This window comes from Dermacentor albipictus, chromosome 8, assembly GCF_038994185.2.
Source record: "Dermacentor albipictus isolate Rhodes 1998 colony chromosome 8, USDA_Dalb.pri_finalv2, whole genome shotgun sequence".
Taxonomy (NCBI): Eukaryota; Metazoa; Arthropoda; class Arachnida; order Ixodida; family Ixodidae; genus Dermacentor; species Dermacentor albipictus.
The window spans coordinates 42,028,022-42,043,135 of record NC_091828.1 but is presented as its reverse complement, the minus strand read 5'-3'; the positions used below and the strand labels follow the sequence as shown (position 1 = coordinate 42,043,135).

The window sequence follows — 15,114 nt, the reverse complement described above, 5'->3', positions numbered from 1 at the left end:
CTTATGTAAAGTAATCGAAGGCTGACTCACGCACGCACTTCCCCATTATAGATATGTCATGCCTCTACCATAAGACGCGTATCTTCATTCTTATGCCTGTACAGTATCGCGCATTCATCTAACTCTGGATTGCAGTTACAATCTCGGCAATGTAGTGAAAGATTAGAAGACGATCCACCGGTTAACGACCTTTTATGCTCCATTAGCCTCTGATTGGGTTAAAGGCAAACAACGAACAGATATTTGTCCAGTGAAGCACAATAAGAACAACAGTTTTACTGAATGTCGTGTGGGTGTGGTTTATCAAATTCCCCTTAGCTGTGGCCAGTTCTACGTAGGGCAAAAGGGACGGTGTATCAATCAGAGGCTAATGGAGCATAAAAGGTCGTTACCCGGTGGATCGCCTTCTAATCTTTCGCTACATTGCCGAGATTGTAACTGCAAGCCAGAGTTAGATGAATGCGCGATACTGTACAGGCATAAGAATGAAGATACGCGTCTTATGGCAGAGGCATGGCATATCTATAATGGTGGAAGTGCGTGCGTGAGTCAGCCTTCGATTACTTTACATAAGGAAGAGATTAAGTGCCTTAACAGTTATCTCTCACGTAGACCAGCACGTGTACCCGATTGACACGTGGTGTTACCATTCTTGAGCTTGCGCAGATGAGTTTTGTGTCTTCTTTCATTTTTCGCCTCAGTGCTCCCTTCAGTTGACAGTCGGCGTTCGTGTTGTCCACTTCTCTACACTTGTGTCCTGTCTGCACGCCTCACTTCTATTTTGCATTTTGACGAAGCCGTCGTGGAGCTGCTAGTCGAACAAACAAGAAATATTATTTTGAATATGCCTGATACAAAGGTTACCAAAGAATAATTGAACACTCGGCAAGGTTATGCCGATAAGTTTTCTTGGAGTACTTGTTTTTTCCAGCTATAACCGCTTGCCAGATAAATCGTGCTATTGAGACAGCGGCACGGATATGTGCAACACGATGGCCTAGAATGCTATGCGAAGAAATCGCTTCATACAGATAATGTGATTCCTGCACGGAGCGAAATGGAAGCCTAACACTTAGTGACAAGTTGGCAATGTTGCGTCCATTGATGGCACTATTGAAAACAAGGTTTCTGGAGCACTTTCAACGTGTGTGTCACCTGAGCTATGACGAAAGTATGATTGAGTATTATGGTCGTCATGACTGGAAACAGTTCATACGCGGAAAGCATATCTGCTTCGGGCATAAAGTATGGCGCCTAAATGCCAAGAACGAATACCTTGTAAACTTCAAAGTGTATCAAGGCTAGCAGGGATCTCGGAACACCTAAAAAATATTAAAAAGACTTCAGAAAAGCAGTGGCACCACTTCTTCAAATGGTGGATGAACTTGCAGCAGAGACGCACAACCTTCCTTTCTTTCTCTATTTTGATAATTTATTCACAAGCATGCAGCTACTCAGGCATCTCAAGGCACAGGGCTACGAAGGCACGGGCACAGTGAAGCAGAACCGTGTTCCCAAAGAATGCCCTATCGCTGGTCCAGAACTCGTCAAGCGCCAACCTAGCGGGCACGAAGAGCCCGTGCTGAGTGACAATGAGATAATCGTTGTCCGCTGGATGGACAATTCTGTAGTAACGATCGTAAGCACCATTCACGGCGTAGAGCCAATGTCATCTGCAGACAGGTCCTCTCGTGTTCAGAAGAAGCGAATCAAGGTCGCCCGCTCAAACACTGTTGCTAAGTACAAGATTTACGGGAGGTACGGACTAGATGGATGCAAGCGTAGGCGCCTACAGGTTTGCAATCCGTGGCAAAAAGTGGTGGTGGCCGATTTTCACTTGACTTTGTGATGTATCTATCAGCAACACTAGGATGCTAATTCGTAGCACAGGGTTGAACGTCACGCAGGTGGCATTCCGCAGGCAAATTGCACAAAGCTACCTGATGCGATGGGACAATAAGCCTAGAGGACCTGGTCAACGCAGAATCCCAAAGACTGGTGATGTCCTGACTGGTACAGGGCATGACCAAGGGGCCCACTTTGTTGCACCAATACCTAATGGCAAGAGGTGGAAGTGTGCATGAGATAATTGCAACAATGCAGTGCAACCAAAACGCACAAAGTATGACGTCGGCATGTGTATTCCGTGATTTAAACCATATCACACTAAATAAGTGCTCGACTATTCGCTATTATGTTTTTTGTGACGTTTCATGGCTTGAAATAAATGTTTTTCACTTCGCGTATTTTGCTGTAGCGCAAGGGCCCAGTGTGACCATATGGTCACGGGCTATATTTCAAAAACTAATTAGGCTAGAGTAATAATTTTTTGCAGGTGGATTATTAGTATAAAGGTAAGTTAATATGTTTCATTTATTTCAATATAGCAAGAAAAAAAGTGAATTTAAGCAACGAACTCGCTCCGCGCCGGATCGCTCTCACTCGCTCCGCCGCCGAGGCGTGGATTTGGGCGGAAATAGCTCGCGTCACTTTCGTCTTCAAGGGAAATCAGTACCCGGTTGGTACGCACAACATTGTGTTGCTTCGCAAAATGGCTGCGTTCGGTACTGCTGCAGACAGTGGCTGCAGAGCTCGCGTTTAGCGATGAGAGCTCGGACGACCGCGATCACGAGGTGACGCAGGTGCTGTACAAAATTAAGCCTTCTATGCACGTTGTGCATGCACAATCCTTGCGGGCGCGATATGGAATTGACGGACTATGCGAATGCCGCGGTAACGTGGAAACGTATACAGAGCGGAAGTCGGGCATGGTTTCCGGAACCGGTTTCTGCGACGTGTACGCAGACTGCCTGTGTGATTTCCCACGGAGCGTTTTTGCGCTCCGCTGGCCGATTCGGATTTGTGAAACCCGAGCGCTCGCTCGAGGATTTCGGCGGCTGCTCCAGATCAACCAGTGAAAAACGCCACGATGAGTGATTTTTTATGGCCCAATATTTTGGACCTATTGATTATGCGGACCTCCACGCACAGCAACATCAATCGATATAAGCAATGTATAGGGCAAGAGAGTCCTCGATAGATGTTATGTCAATATTTCATTATTAAAATTCATAAAATATAACAAGCGACTATATTGAGCTGCATGGGTGTTCAAAGCATTGTTAGAGAACAAAATCTGCGAGTCTTTACTTAAACAGTCAACATATTGAATAATCGAATACCTTTTAGCATTTTCATAAAATTTAGTTATTTTTTGGCTTCCACTGACGCATTCTCTTGATTCTAACATTGGCAGTTCTAAAAATCTCAACAGACCACCTAACCATATGCAGCAATTTTTTAACAAAGCACATATTAACTGCATTTGCCTGCATTCCACATGGCTGCCCATAATCAGTAGCTATGATGCAGATTCTTTATATTTGGAATGGGCTACTTAGGCAGAGCCTCAGAGCACAGAAAAGACGATAAAGCCGTTTGCATATGTCCAACAAAGCATTTAATGCATACATGAAAAGGAAAAAAAATTGTAAAGACAAGAAAACAATAAGACATCTTGACCTGACGTGAATTAACAGCAAACTACCACAAATAAAGTAATACAAGATAAAGCGAATGAGGAAAGCACTTATCAGCCAAAGAAAACAGTTCACCGTTGCAGCAAGGTGAGACGAATACGGAAGCAGCAATGTGCACACCTCAGCAGCCACAGGCTTGACCTAAGGGTCCAAGACATCACAAACACTACACTTGGCCGAAGAAGCAGAGGCCATATCAGGAACCTCCAACAGGAACACTAGGAGGAATTGTCCTGGCCTGGCCAGACAGAAGCTTGTAAGGCTGTGTTCTGGCCACAGAAATGGAAGCTCACAGGCCTTATGTTAGCATTCTGTGGCTGGTGAAGTTGCAAAGCATGCTCTTGTAGCGATGTGTTGGTCAAGCCTTGACTGGTTGCCCTGGTCCAGTGAAGTTTTGGCGGCCTGGTTCCAAAAACGGACGGCATGTCTTCGGCACAGTCCTCTGGGCAAACTTCTTCCTATGTGGCTTCCCTCCGTGTTCCAACTATACCCTTCACTTTTCTCTTCCGGAGCTCCTTAGTCCCCAGTGATTGGTTCTTTACTTAGTAGGTATATAAACCACCCCTAATTTTCCTGTTTTCTTGCCTTGCATGCTTGGGTGCCTGTCGCGTAGAGAAGAAGGTGGCATCTCTTACCTATCATTATCGTTTTCACTAGAGTTCCAATAAGAGAGTAAGATCAGGGTAGCCATGACATCTGTCTCAGTTCTTTGCATTTAGTGCCGTAACCAGTACTCCTACTGCGGCTGTAGGCGTCATGTGCAGGTTCGCAAGGCAGGAGCACCTTCCCCTTGCTCTCCTGTCTTCTTGCCTTTCAGCACAATTGCCCGAAGTTTGCAAGGCTGGGATGCCCCCGGAGATGAACAACACAACCTGTCAGCCCAGCCTTCAGAGCAGCCGATGGCATGCCTAAAATGCAAAGGACAACTGCAATGACAACTTTGAAGTTGGCAAGGCTGGGACAATGAATTTCTTGAGTGAAATCCATCTTGTGGGCTTAGCCCTCGAAGTGAACAACACACAGAATGCAGATGTGTGCCGCTATCACTACAATGACTGCTCCATAGCTTGCAAGGCTGGAATAGCGAGTCTCATTTGAAGCCTAATCGTGCAGGCCTTGCCTTTGAAATAGCCAATATTGGGCACCTTTATCATGATGGCTACTCCAAGGTCTGCGAGGTTGTTTTTGATGTTTTTACTGCCAGAATATATACTTTCAGGCATGTGCTATCAAATATTTGCTTCGTTACAGTCAATACTGTGACAGATTCCTCATTTCTGCCTTCATTATAGCAGCAGAATACAAACTGATTTTTATATTAAGTTTTTTATATCATATAATTTTTTATACCCATATACATAACCTTATGTCCAAGTTCAACTGTATATGAAGAAACATTACACAAAGAAAGACAGAGAAATACACTGCGTTTTATAGCGGAACTTAAAAAGCAGATCATTCAGACGTCCGTGATGTATTAACAAGCATCACAACGCATTGCATTGAACATACATATTTCGTAGGGGCGTGTGGGCAGTAATATTTGATATCCATACAGTGTAACACAGGAATCCAATCGAATCAAATACGAAATACTTTTTGAACAAATTAAATTATAGGGTTTTACATGCCAAAACCACAACGTGATTATGAAGCACGCCGTAGTGGGGGACTCCAGATATTTTGACGACTTGGGGTTCTTTAACGTGCACCTAAATCTAAGTACATGGGTGTACTTTTTGAACAATGAACAGTCAGTTTACAAGTACTAGTATAAAACAGTGATCAGATCCTAGTTCTCACAATGTTAGCAACTTTCTGTCATTACAATGTGTATTAGGAAACATTCTTTATTAAATGTATGAACAGAGCACTAGAAAACAGACAAACAGCTCATTCACATACACAGCGCTCTTCAGAAAGTGCAAATGATCACTGCAAGACCCAAGCAAGCATGACTCTTGGTAGCATAGCCTGCTCCACTATTTAAGTTTATGTTTATAAATACCCTGTAGCTTTAAAGTTACTATATTATAATTTCGATGGGGGCGAAATACAAAAACACCCGTATGCTTAGATTTAGGTGCACGTTAATGAACCCCAGGTCGTCAAAAATTTCCAGAGTCCCTCACCACAACACGCCTCATAATCAGATCAGGGTTCTGGCACATAAAACCCCACAACTTAATTTTTAAGAAATACTATGATGTGTTTCACAATAGGTTGTTAAAGAAAGTTGTTTATACATAAGATAGTCATAATACAGTAGATATATAATGTGTTCAGATCACCGATTTAGTAAATTAATATCACGCTATATTTAGCAGTTCTGGATATATGTCCGGGAGAAATATGTGAAGAAAAATCTTTTTTAATGGTACAACTAAAAAATTCAGTTAGCTTTATTGTGCCTACTCACTGACCATGCCCAGATGTTTTCTGTAATGTCATTAGCCTTGCAATGCATTGATTTATTCATCCGGAAATATCAACAGATATATCGATAAGCTGGGAGCTTGGATATGCATTCGTTACAGCCTATACCACGTAGACTACCCATGATGATGGAAATGTTGCCAGCACATTAAGGCAGTGCTGCCTGATTGCACCACGACTTATCCGGGTCTAACCCTAAGCTCACAAGAAGGCTAAGATAGGTTACTTTGATAGCTATGTAGAATAATAATAATCCTTATACCCTTACAATACAGCATAGACCGCTTACAGTGTAAGTCGCCAGAATAGCGAGTGTCTGCACTACAACCAAAACAACATTTTTCTAAGGCTGCAGAAGTGCAAAACATTTAGACCAAGCTGCTGCACATATCCAGGAATCGAAGCTTGCGACCACGTTGTTTGCATCCGTTTGAACTTTTGAATTCTCCAAGGTTAATGTCTGAGGACCCAAGGTATTTGCATGCAGCAGACCAAGTAAAACAGAGAGATAAAAGAATGTGAAAGAGGAAAGTAAGTCACCAACTAGATTTTCAGACCTGCTCAATTATCCGAAGGGGCCACAGCACCGCCATCTACTCCACGGAACTAATATAGAGTGGTATCAAAATTTTGGACGCCGTACAGTTTCTTGAGCTATTTCTCGCAGTAATTCAAGTGCACATGATATCGAAAACGTGGTGACTGCGGCCCAAGGTGCCACCATTTGTATGTTGCCCATGTCGCCTATGCCCTCTCTTTTGTTGTCGAGGTGGTTACTCCGCTTCCCAAGTGCTCGTTCCAATGATTTCACACAAAACCACAACTTTGGCCACTGACTCCCAACAAGCAACACTGGTTAGGCCTAGCCGGCAGGTGTGTCAGGCAGCATACCGTTGCAGCAAGCACGCCCTTGATATGTTTATAGCCGTAGGCGATAAGATAGAGATTGGGCAGGCCATCGTAGGAACAGGCTGAACTGGCAGCAGCGCGTGGAAAGTGGAGCTTCGTTTCTCGGGCAATCAGCTGCCGCAACCACTGCAAATGCCTAACAAGTCTCTATGTGTGCATACTGGCGGGAATAGTGGATGTTCCCATGTGAGCATAGAGCCTGAAAGTTTCCAACCAAATCTGCGGAACACTGCTTAAATTGACAGCAGTCAAGGTACTACGCACCACTGATAAGAGGCTAACCAATGATTTCTCCCGTCGCCTAGGCAACCCTTGCATGCCCACATCAAGCTGCCACCGCCGTTATTTTTTTTGTTCATTCCTTGTTCGTTTGCCTCGCATAATCTCCTTCACATCCACCTTGTCGCTCTGCCCTCGCATTGGTGATGCACCACGTTGAAAACCACACTTGTTCACGGAAACGCATTACAATGGATATTTCGTCTCTCATGGCTGCACTATTAATAGTATGTGTATACAAGTTCTACAGGAGGGTAGATGGGGTCAGAAAAGACTGCACTGCAGCCGGTTCTGCACTGTAAGCAGCTACGTTGTAAGCGGTCTAAGCTGTAGATTATAAGGATGTCCCACTTCTGCTGCCACAGCATTGGCAACACTTCTAAGGCTAGCCATGCACACATACAAGAAAATGGAGAGTACAGTTTAATTGCCGAAAGGTCTAACCAATTAATTAAACAAACCTTAATAAGTAAAGCACTACACAAGTTATCTGGAAGATGTGACCCCCCTGTGGCATGTTAACTTTTCATTTCCCTTTTGCTCAGCATTGCTGCAACCAACATAATTATTTTGCCATATGCTTTCTCCAGCTTCGTAGTCTATTGCCTACACATATTCTTAACTTAAAATAGGCAGCAGTATGTTTGGAGATCACCAATACAGCCGATACATCTAATTACACCAAATACACCTTGGTGTATCTAAATGCCCCAATACATCTAATTATCAGTATTTATCATGACTTGGTACATTATCACACACACAGTCTTTTTAAGGCGTATCTGATGGATAAGTGCTTATTTGTTGTGCCTTTACAGAGAGGATTATCACATGAACATGGCCCCTGTAGTAGACTAAATTATCATTATTAAAATGTCCCTGCAACTGCCAAGATTAGGCAGGGACATCGTGCGAACAAGCTTGGCAGTCCCACATATAACAGGGCCATGAAACGCACCATGGAAAGCTTGTCGAGCAGCACTGATGGTGATCTTGTGTATTTCATAAACAGAGTGATGCTACTATCCTTGGTTAAAAATGTAATGTGCAATTTAAGTTTGCATGATATTGCTAGTACAGTGGAACCTCATCAATACAATCTTGTTTTGTACGGTTTCCCGAAGCCAACATTCATGATGAAGAACATAAAAAATGACCCGACAGATTTATGCTTCCTTTTTACCAATTAAAGGGTCCCCTAATGGCGTGGACCAATTTTGTAGACACATAGGGTACAACTACAATAAAACAATTACGCCACAGTGTAATTGAAGTATGTCATATTTAGAGAGGCATGAACGATTACAAGTTGCCTGAATGGCAACATGTCAAGCTGCGACAGGATGTCGCAGCTTGACATGTCTCCAATTGCTAGATTTGCAGTAAAAAATGTAACAAGGGCAATCCATAGTCATTGCAAAAAGAAACCTCGAGGTCAACACCACTCAAGCTGTAACACCAGCATACGACACTTGTGTGCCGGAAATATTTGAGTGAAATAAGGAATTGATTGTGTGTTCTCTTTCTGCTACATTTTTTTATAGAAACAAGTTAACCAACATTCCAGCTATCTGGAACATTCGTTCACCGTTAAAGTGGGAAAAATTATAAATGACACAATGTGAGTAGTCAACCAGGTAGCTTGTTCTACTGATGTCGCACGTGCCCACCATGTAGATGTTGACTGGGCAGCTGAAAGCTCAGGGGACAGCTGCTGCTGCAATTGGTAGCAATGCACTTTTTTAAAACCTTACAATTAGGCATGCGTGAATATTAGAAACTTTTTAATAATGAATCGAATAATCACTATTTGTAAATACAAATATTTTTCTAATAGTTTTCAAATACAGTAAAACCTCGTTAAACCGTACCCGCTTAACAGTAGTTTCATTTTAAAAGTAGTAAAGTCAAATCTCTGACTCAGGGGGCATTGCACATAATGCGTTTTGTATCCTCATAAACCATACCAGCTTATTGCATACGTATCGGTTAGCACGTAGTGTTTACACTTTTCGTCGCGCAAACACGCCGGTGCATCGTCTCCATCGGGCGGCCTGGCAGAACAAGCCTCAGAGATCGGAACAACGGCTTCCAAGCACCCTGTGCGTTTGTGCTTGAAGCCACATCAACATCAACATCATTTCGGAGCCGTGCCAGAGTGTGTTGTGGCATCATGCAATCAAGTCCTCGCGTCATGCCGAAGCTCAGTAAAGTTCAAGACGCCAGGTGCTCAGCATAGAAGAAAAATTAGACATCGTTCATGCCACCGACTGTAACACGAAGAAGTCCGTGCTGCCACACGACACAGATACACTGTTGACGACGGTGTGCGACATTTGGAATTCGAAGAAGTGGTTCGGCAGCGCTGCTGCGACAGCGAAGAGATGTCAGCTATGAGGTTCAACTTTTTGCCATGGTTGCTTCTGTTGTTGCCAAAGTGTTGACTAGCGACAATGATGAGGATGACACAGAAAGTGACAGCACGAGCGATTCAGGCCCAATAGTGGCAGAAGCTGTGCATTACATCAGCCTCCTGAATGCAATCGTCGCGATGAGAACAGCACCATGCAATAAAGAAGGCGCGCCGCGACTTCAGCAGCGCCACCGCGCGTGCGGATAGAGAATATGTAATGCCAACGAGGAATCTGCCATGCAAGTGTTTGCCGAGAAGAGGGGGCGGGCTGAAAAGCTGGCTCACAGCTTCAGTAAGTTTGAGGCTGCTGTCGTCGCTGCTAGGCCGCCACGGCATCAAATGAAAATAGCACTTTTCGCACGTGAAGTGAATAAGTATTGCATGTTTTTTTTTTCCTTTTATCGCACACTCTCCGAGTTCCAAGTTTGACAGGTAAGTGTGTGATCTCATGCTATTTCGGTTAAGCAGTACTACCGTTTAGTACGTACTTTTTCCAAGCTCCGGCCAACTATGGCTTAACGAGGTTTCACTGTACTTCAAATTGTCAACTCTGTGTTATAAAACACAAAATTGGCACAAACGTAGACTAATCGTCATCCCTGTGGGCATAAAATGCATATATAAGCTGAGAACCTTCCTAGTACAACAGGCTACACTAGAGGAATCCTTCTCACTTTCAGAAAGTCCTGTACATGTGAACAAACACTGCTTAATTGTTTCCAATGCTCCATTATAAATTTTGATAAACACTTGATAATGTGCAATGCCATGATAGAAAGATGCTACACTTATTTATGACTACTATGATCTGAATACCATTTTGCATCAACTGTGAAAATGGCTGCTTATTATTCGAACACTATGAGAAAAGTATAAATATTCATTTTGATCCAGGCACTATTCAAGTTGTATTTGATTCAGTCTCAGAAATTGCTATTTGCACACCCCTAGTTATACTAAATTATGAGCTTCATGTGGCACACTTAAGTGTATCACTTAAGACAGCTTTAGTTTAGCGTTTGTAAACTGAACGTAAATGCACATACGTAAACAAATGGCGTCGTTCTCACTATGCATGCTCGGATGTACTTGAGTTTCTACGGTTTACGTGCACTATGATAACGTATATTATTTGGTGAGTTAAAGAGAGAGCTTTAGTTTAGGGGACGCAAGCAGCTTGCGTATGCAAGCGGCTGCGTCCCCTAAATGGTGCTGTGTTCTCTTATGTCTGCACAAGTAATCAGCTTAAATAAAGGACTCGGAGCAGGCTACGAAGCGGTATGGTTGGTCACCCGTATATGAATGCTCGGATGTTGCTTCATAGCACTCTTCAACGAGAATTTCTAAGTGCATGAAGGGCATGGAAATGGCTTCTCGCTTGTGTGGGTGTGCAGCTGCTGCTTCATGTTGGACTTCCGCTAGAAGCTCCGACGGCACGAAGGGCATTGAAGGGCATTCCTGTGTGGGTTTGCAACTGTTCCTTCATGCTAGACTTATGGAAGCAGTTAAAACGAACCTTTGGGCGAGTTGGTATATCATTTTAAGCAGAACAGCTCATATTTTGGCAGGGACAAGGAGGCAGACACGACACGGACAAGCGTTGTAGAGTGCTCGTTCGTGTCGTGTCTCCGTATTTGTCCCTGTCAAAACTTGCGCTGTTCTGTTTGTTATGGAAGAAGCTTTGAAACCATGAAGTGCATTGTTATGGATTCTCACCTGTCTGGTTGCACAGATGGGTTTTCAGGTGGGACTTTTGTGCAAAGCTCTGAAGACATGAATGGCATTGAATGGCTTCTCGCTTGTGTGGGTGCGCAGGTGGGCTTTCATGCTGGACTTATGCGAGAAGCGTTGAGGGCACGAAGGGCAATGCCATGGCTTCTCACCTGTGTGGGTGCGCAGGTGAACTTCCAGGTGGGTCTTCCATGAGAACCTCTCAAGGCATAAGGTACACTGAAATGACCGCTCACCCCTGTGTACACGCAAATGCTTCTTCAGGGTCTCTTTTTTTGCGAAGCTGTGAGGGCACAAATGGCACTTAAACCAAAGCCCTCCTCTATAGACCCTGACATGTGCTTCTAGACGGAACAATTTATCAGTCTTATGGCCAGAAGGATGGTTTTGGTGCAGGCATCCCTGCTGTGAATCGTCACCGTTGGCTGTTGATGGAGAAATAGAAGGCATCGATCCTGCACAGATGAAGAAAAGGAAGTATTATGAAACGCAAAAAGAGCACTGATACTAAACACAACAACGACTTTCATCTCCTTTTTGACTTAGGAGGTCTTGAGGGTGATTTCAGGTGTGATGGCATAAGTGATGCCTAGTGGCCCTTTTTGGTTTACTCAATATTCCTGCACCTGAATGCTTCTCAAGTCCACCCATATGAATTATTTTTCAGAAAGGTAAAAGATTACAAAGTGAGAGAATCTGGAGTGGTTGAAGACTCACAGATTTCTGCGACCCTTATAGGACAATGACAAAAAGCTTTAACTCAGTTAGCGCTCTAATCCTCAACGACCACTTTAGGTTTGAAGGTTATATTTGGCCTTTGCAAAACTTATGATTTGCTGGCATGACAAATTTCTCATATAAGATTTCATCAATGGTTTCTTCTTGATCACCTGCCTCAATTTGGCAACGTTTTCATAAGTTTAGATTGTAAAGAGCTAGCTAGAACGTACTGTATTTTTTCTCGTGTAACCTGCCCACATGTAAAACCCGCACCCCATTTCAGAATAGCTCAGAAAACAAATATATATATATATATATATGCAATACTTCTGGGAGAATAAAAAAATTCGACCAGACACTTAAGACTGCTTACGTGTGGGAATGCAAGAGCGTTGTAGTCCCTTTGGTGAAATAATTTTTTTTCCCGCATTGCTTGTCTGTGCAAGCTCCCACATGCGTTCTACCGCACCTCTGTAAGGCCAAATCAAAATGCACCAAGTGTCTTGATGCACTTGCTTGCAAGTGAGAATCTCATAACTCGAAGAACAGCTCAGCAGCGTTCAATTGGACATTATAGTTTTGTATTTTACGCACTAATTTTATACACAGGATGTAAGCCACCTCCTCCCCATTGGCTGCATGGCCACGTGCCCAACAGCACACACACCATGCACACCCTTTAGTCAGCCAGAACCGTGGAGCCACCATGCCTTCGAGGAAGCGGGCTTGTCCTACAACTCAGAGTCTTGGGCTCGATTTCCACCCGGATGGAAATTTTCTTTTCAAAGTCCTTGATTTACTTTGTTTACAGGAGCCTCCCAAGAAATTTGACGTCAATACGAGCATTTTTCGCTCTCCGTCGTCGGCCATGCTAGTACAGTCGCTAGGTGGCAGCGCCGCCGGATTTTTGTGTAATGGGGCATACAATGCTTTCGCCCCAAAGATGACATGCGTATAACAAACAGAAATAACTGTATACAACACTCAAATGTTTACAAAATAGTCTGCTCCAGGGGATAAATGACCTGTCCATGTCTTATCTTCTTCCAGCAACTGTTCCCTCCTTTTCAGCAATGCTGCTGGCCGTTGAGCGCAGCTTATCGGAATCCGAGTTCTAATTTGATGGCCCCGTACGCACTATTAGCTAACCGGTATAGTGCGAAATGGTTAACCATAAGGAGGAGGATAATGGGCAACCACAAAGGATGGGAGAAGGGATCTTCATTATGTAAGGGAGGAAGGGGGATAAAGTTACCTAAGAGATAACTTTCAATGGCACAGAACATTGGCCTGAAGTGTGGCTTCATGCCCGGGCACAATGCGCTGCCGTGAAGCCAAACCTTAAAACAAAATTTGGGCATAATCCGTGCCCGAACATTACTGTTATATTTTTTGGTGCTGGCTAGATGCCCAAAAAATACGGTAGCTTCTTTTTTGAGATGTCACCATTCTCTATCTCGGAAAACTGCTTGCCAACTTCGGCTTTCCTCAGTGTCATCCTTATAGGCTTAACAATGTTTGACAATACCTTCAATTGCTGTTTTACTCAAAGTGAAAGCTATTTGACACACACTTTGCTCCTTGTGCGGTGCAATCACAAAATTGTGGCAACTGGTTGCTGAAACTGACAAGGAACAGTCTAAACAAACCTCGCCCTCTCCAAAGTGCAATGAAAATCAATACACCAGCAGGTAAAATGAGTTAAATCAGGTTTAATGGCACAAGAGCAACTTGGCCCATGCTGCACCGTACACAAGGTGTTGACAAAACAATGGTAGAGGCTGCAAAAGCTGTGTTGCTTTAAAGTCTGTCCATAAAACATTTTTTTAGAAGGTTCAGGACTTCTGTAAGAGGTACAAGTGGTTCATCTCCCAAATTAAAGTGGGGTGTAAAGGTATCTGTAATTTGTATCATTTTCGGCAGCATTTTCTTTCTTATTTCATTATGTGGACATGTGGACATGTGATTAGAATGTCCATCACTCTTATTGGTTCCTGGCAGTTATCGCATGTTGGTTAGTCTTCCTTTTTCAATAAATAATTGTGTGTGAGATGCGTGCCCCATCCGAAGTTGGCACAAAATTACTTCGATGAAGCCTTCTCGATGGCAACATGTTTTCTTTCACCAAGGACAGATTAAGCAAGTTGCAGTTTGTAGTTTTCTCTCAAATTCCACTCACTTTGCCATTTGAAGGTCAGTGGTTAGCAAATAGACTGAAGCCCATGCCTAACTAGTACAGTAAAACCTCGTTAAACTGTACACACTTAAACAGTACTTTCGTTTTAAAAGCAGTAAAGTCAGATCCCCGACTCAGCGGCTATTGAACATAATGTGCTTTGTATCAACATAAATTGTACCAACTTAGTGCGTACGTATCAGTTAACACATAATGTTTCCACTTTTCATTGCGCATACACGGCGGAGCGTCGTCTCCATCAGGCTGCCTGGCAGAACATCAAGCCTCAGAGATTGGAACCATGGATCAGAACCACGGCCTCCAAGCGCCCTGTGCGTTAGCGCATGAAGTCAAATCAACATCATTTCGTCGCCGTGCCAGAGAGCATTGTGGCGTCATGCAAACAAGGACTCGCGTCATGCCGAAGCTCGGATAAAAGTGACACCGGGTGCTCAGTACAGAAGAAAAATTAGACATCGTTCGTGCTATCAAATGTGACATGAAGAAGTCGCCACTGACACGCAACAGGTATCTACTGTTGACTACAGTGTATGGCATTTGGAATGCAAAGTGGGTCGGCAGCGCTGCTGCAACTGTGAAGACATGCCGGCTACGAGGTTCTACTTTTCGACATCAATGCCTCTGTTGCCGAAGTGTCACCTAGTGACAGTGATGAGGGCGACACGAGAGCATGGGCGATTCAGACCCGATAGTGGCAGAATCTGCGCGTTACGTCAACCTCATGAATGCAATCGTCGCGACGAGAACAGCACCCCGCAATGAAAAAGGCACCCCGTGATTTTTGCAGCACCACCGCGCGCATGCACGGAGAATAGCTAACGCTAATGAGGAATCTGCCAAGCAAGTGTTTGCCGAGAGAGGGGCTGGCTGGAAAACTAGCTCGCAGCCTC

The 15,114-nt window shown here is 43.8% G+C and overlaps 1 long non-coding RNA gene across 3 annotated transcripts in view; it reads right to left on the bottom strand.

The window, feature by feature from the left end:
- Positions 1–3,437: 3,437 nt before the first annotated feature.
- LOC135896774 (uncharacterized) overlaps positions 3,438–15,114 on the bottom strand; it is a 32,449-nt gene continuing 20,772 nt past the window's right edge. For 2 of the 3 annotated variants that reach the window (XR_011507690.1, XR_011507689.1), the window contains 2 exons: positions 11,293–11,762; positions 3,438–4,447 (listed from right to left, as the gene is read on the bottom strand). This is a non-coding gene — a long non-coding RNA (uncharacterized lncRNA). Of the gene's footprint in view, positions 4,448–8,701; positions 8,881–11,292; positions 11,763–15,114 lie in introns of those variants that run through there. The other variant, XR_011507691.1, reaches the window with a different exon arrangement.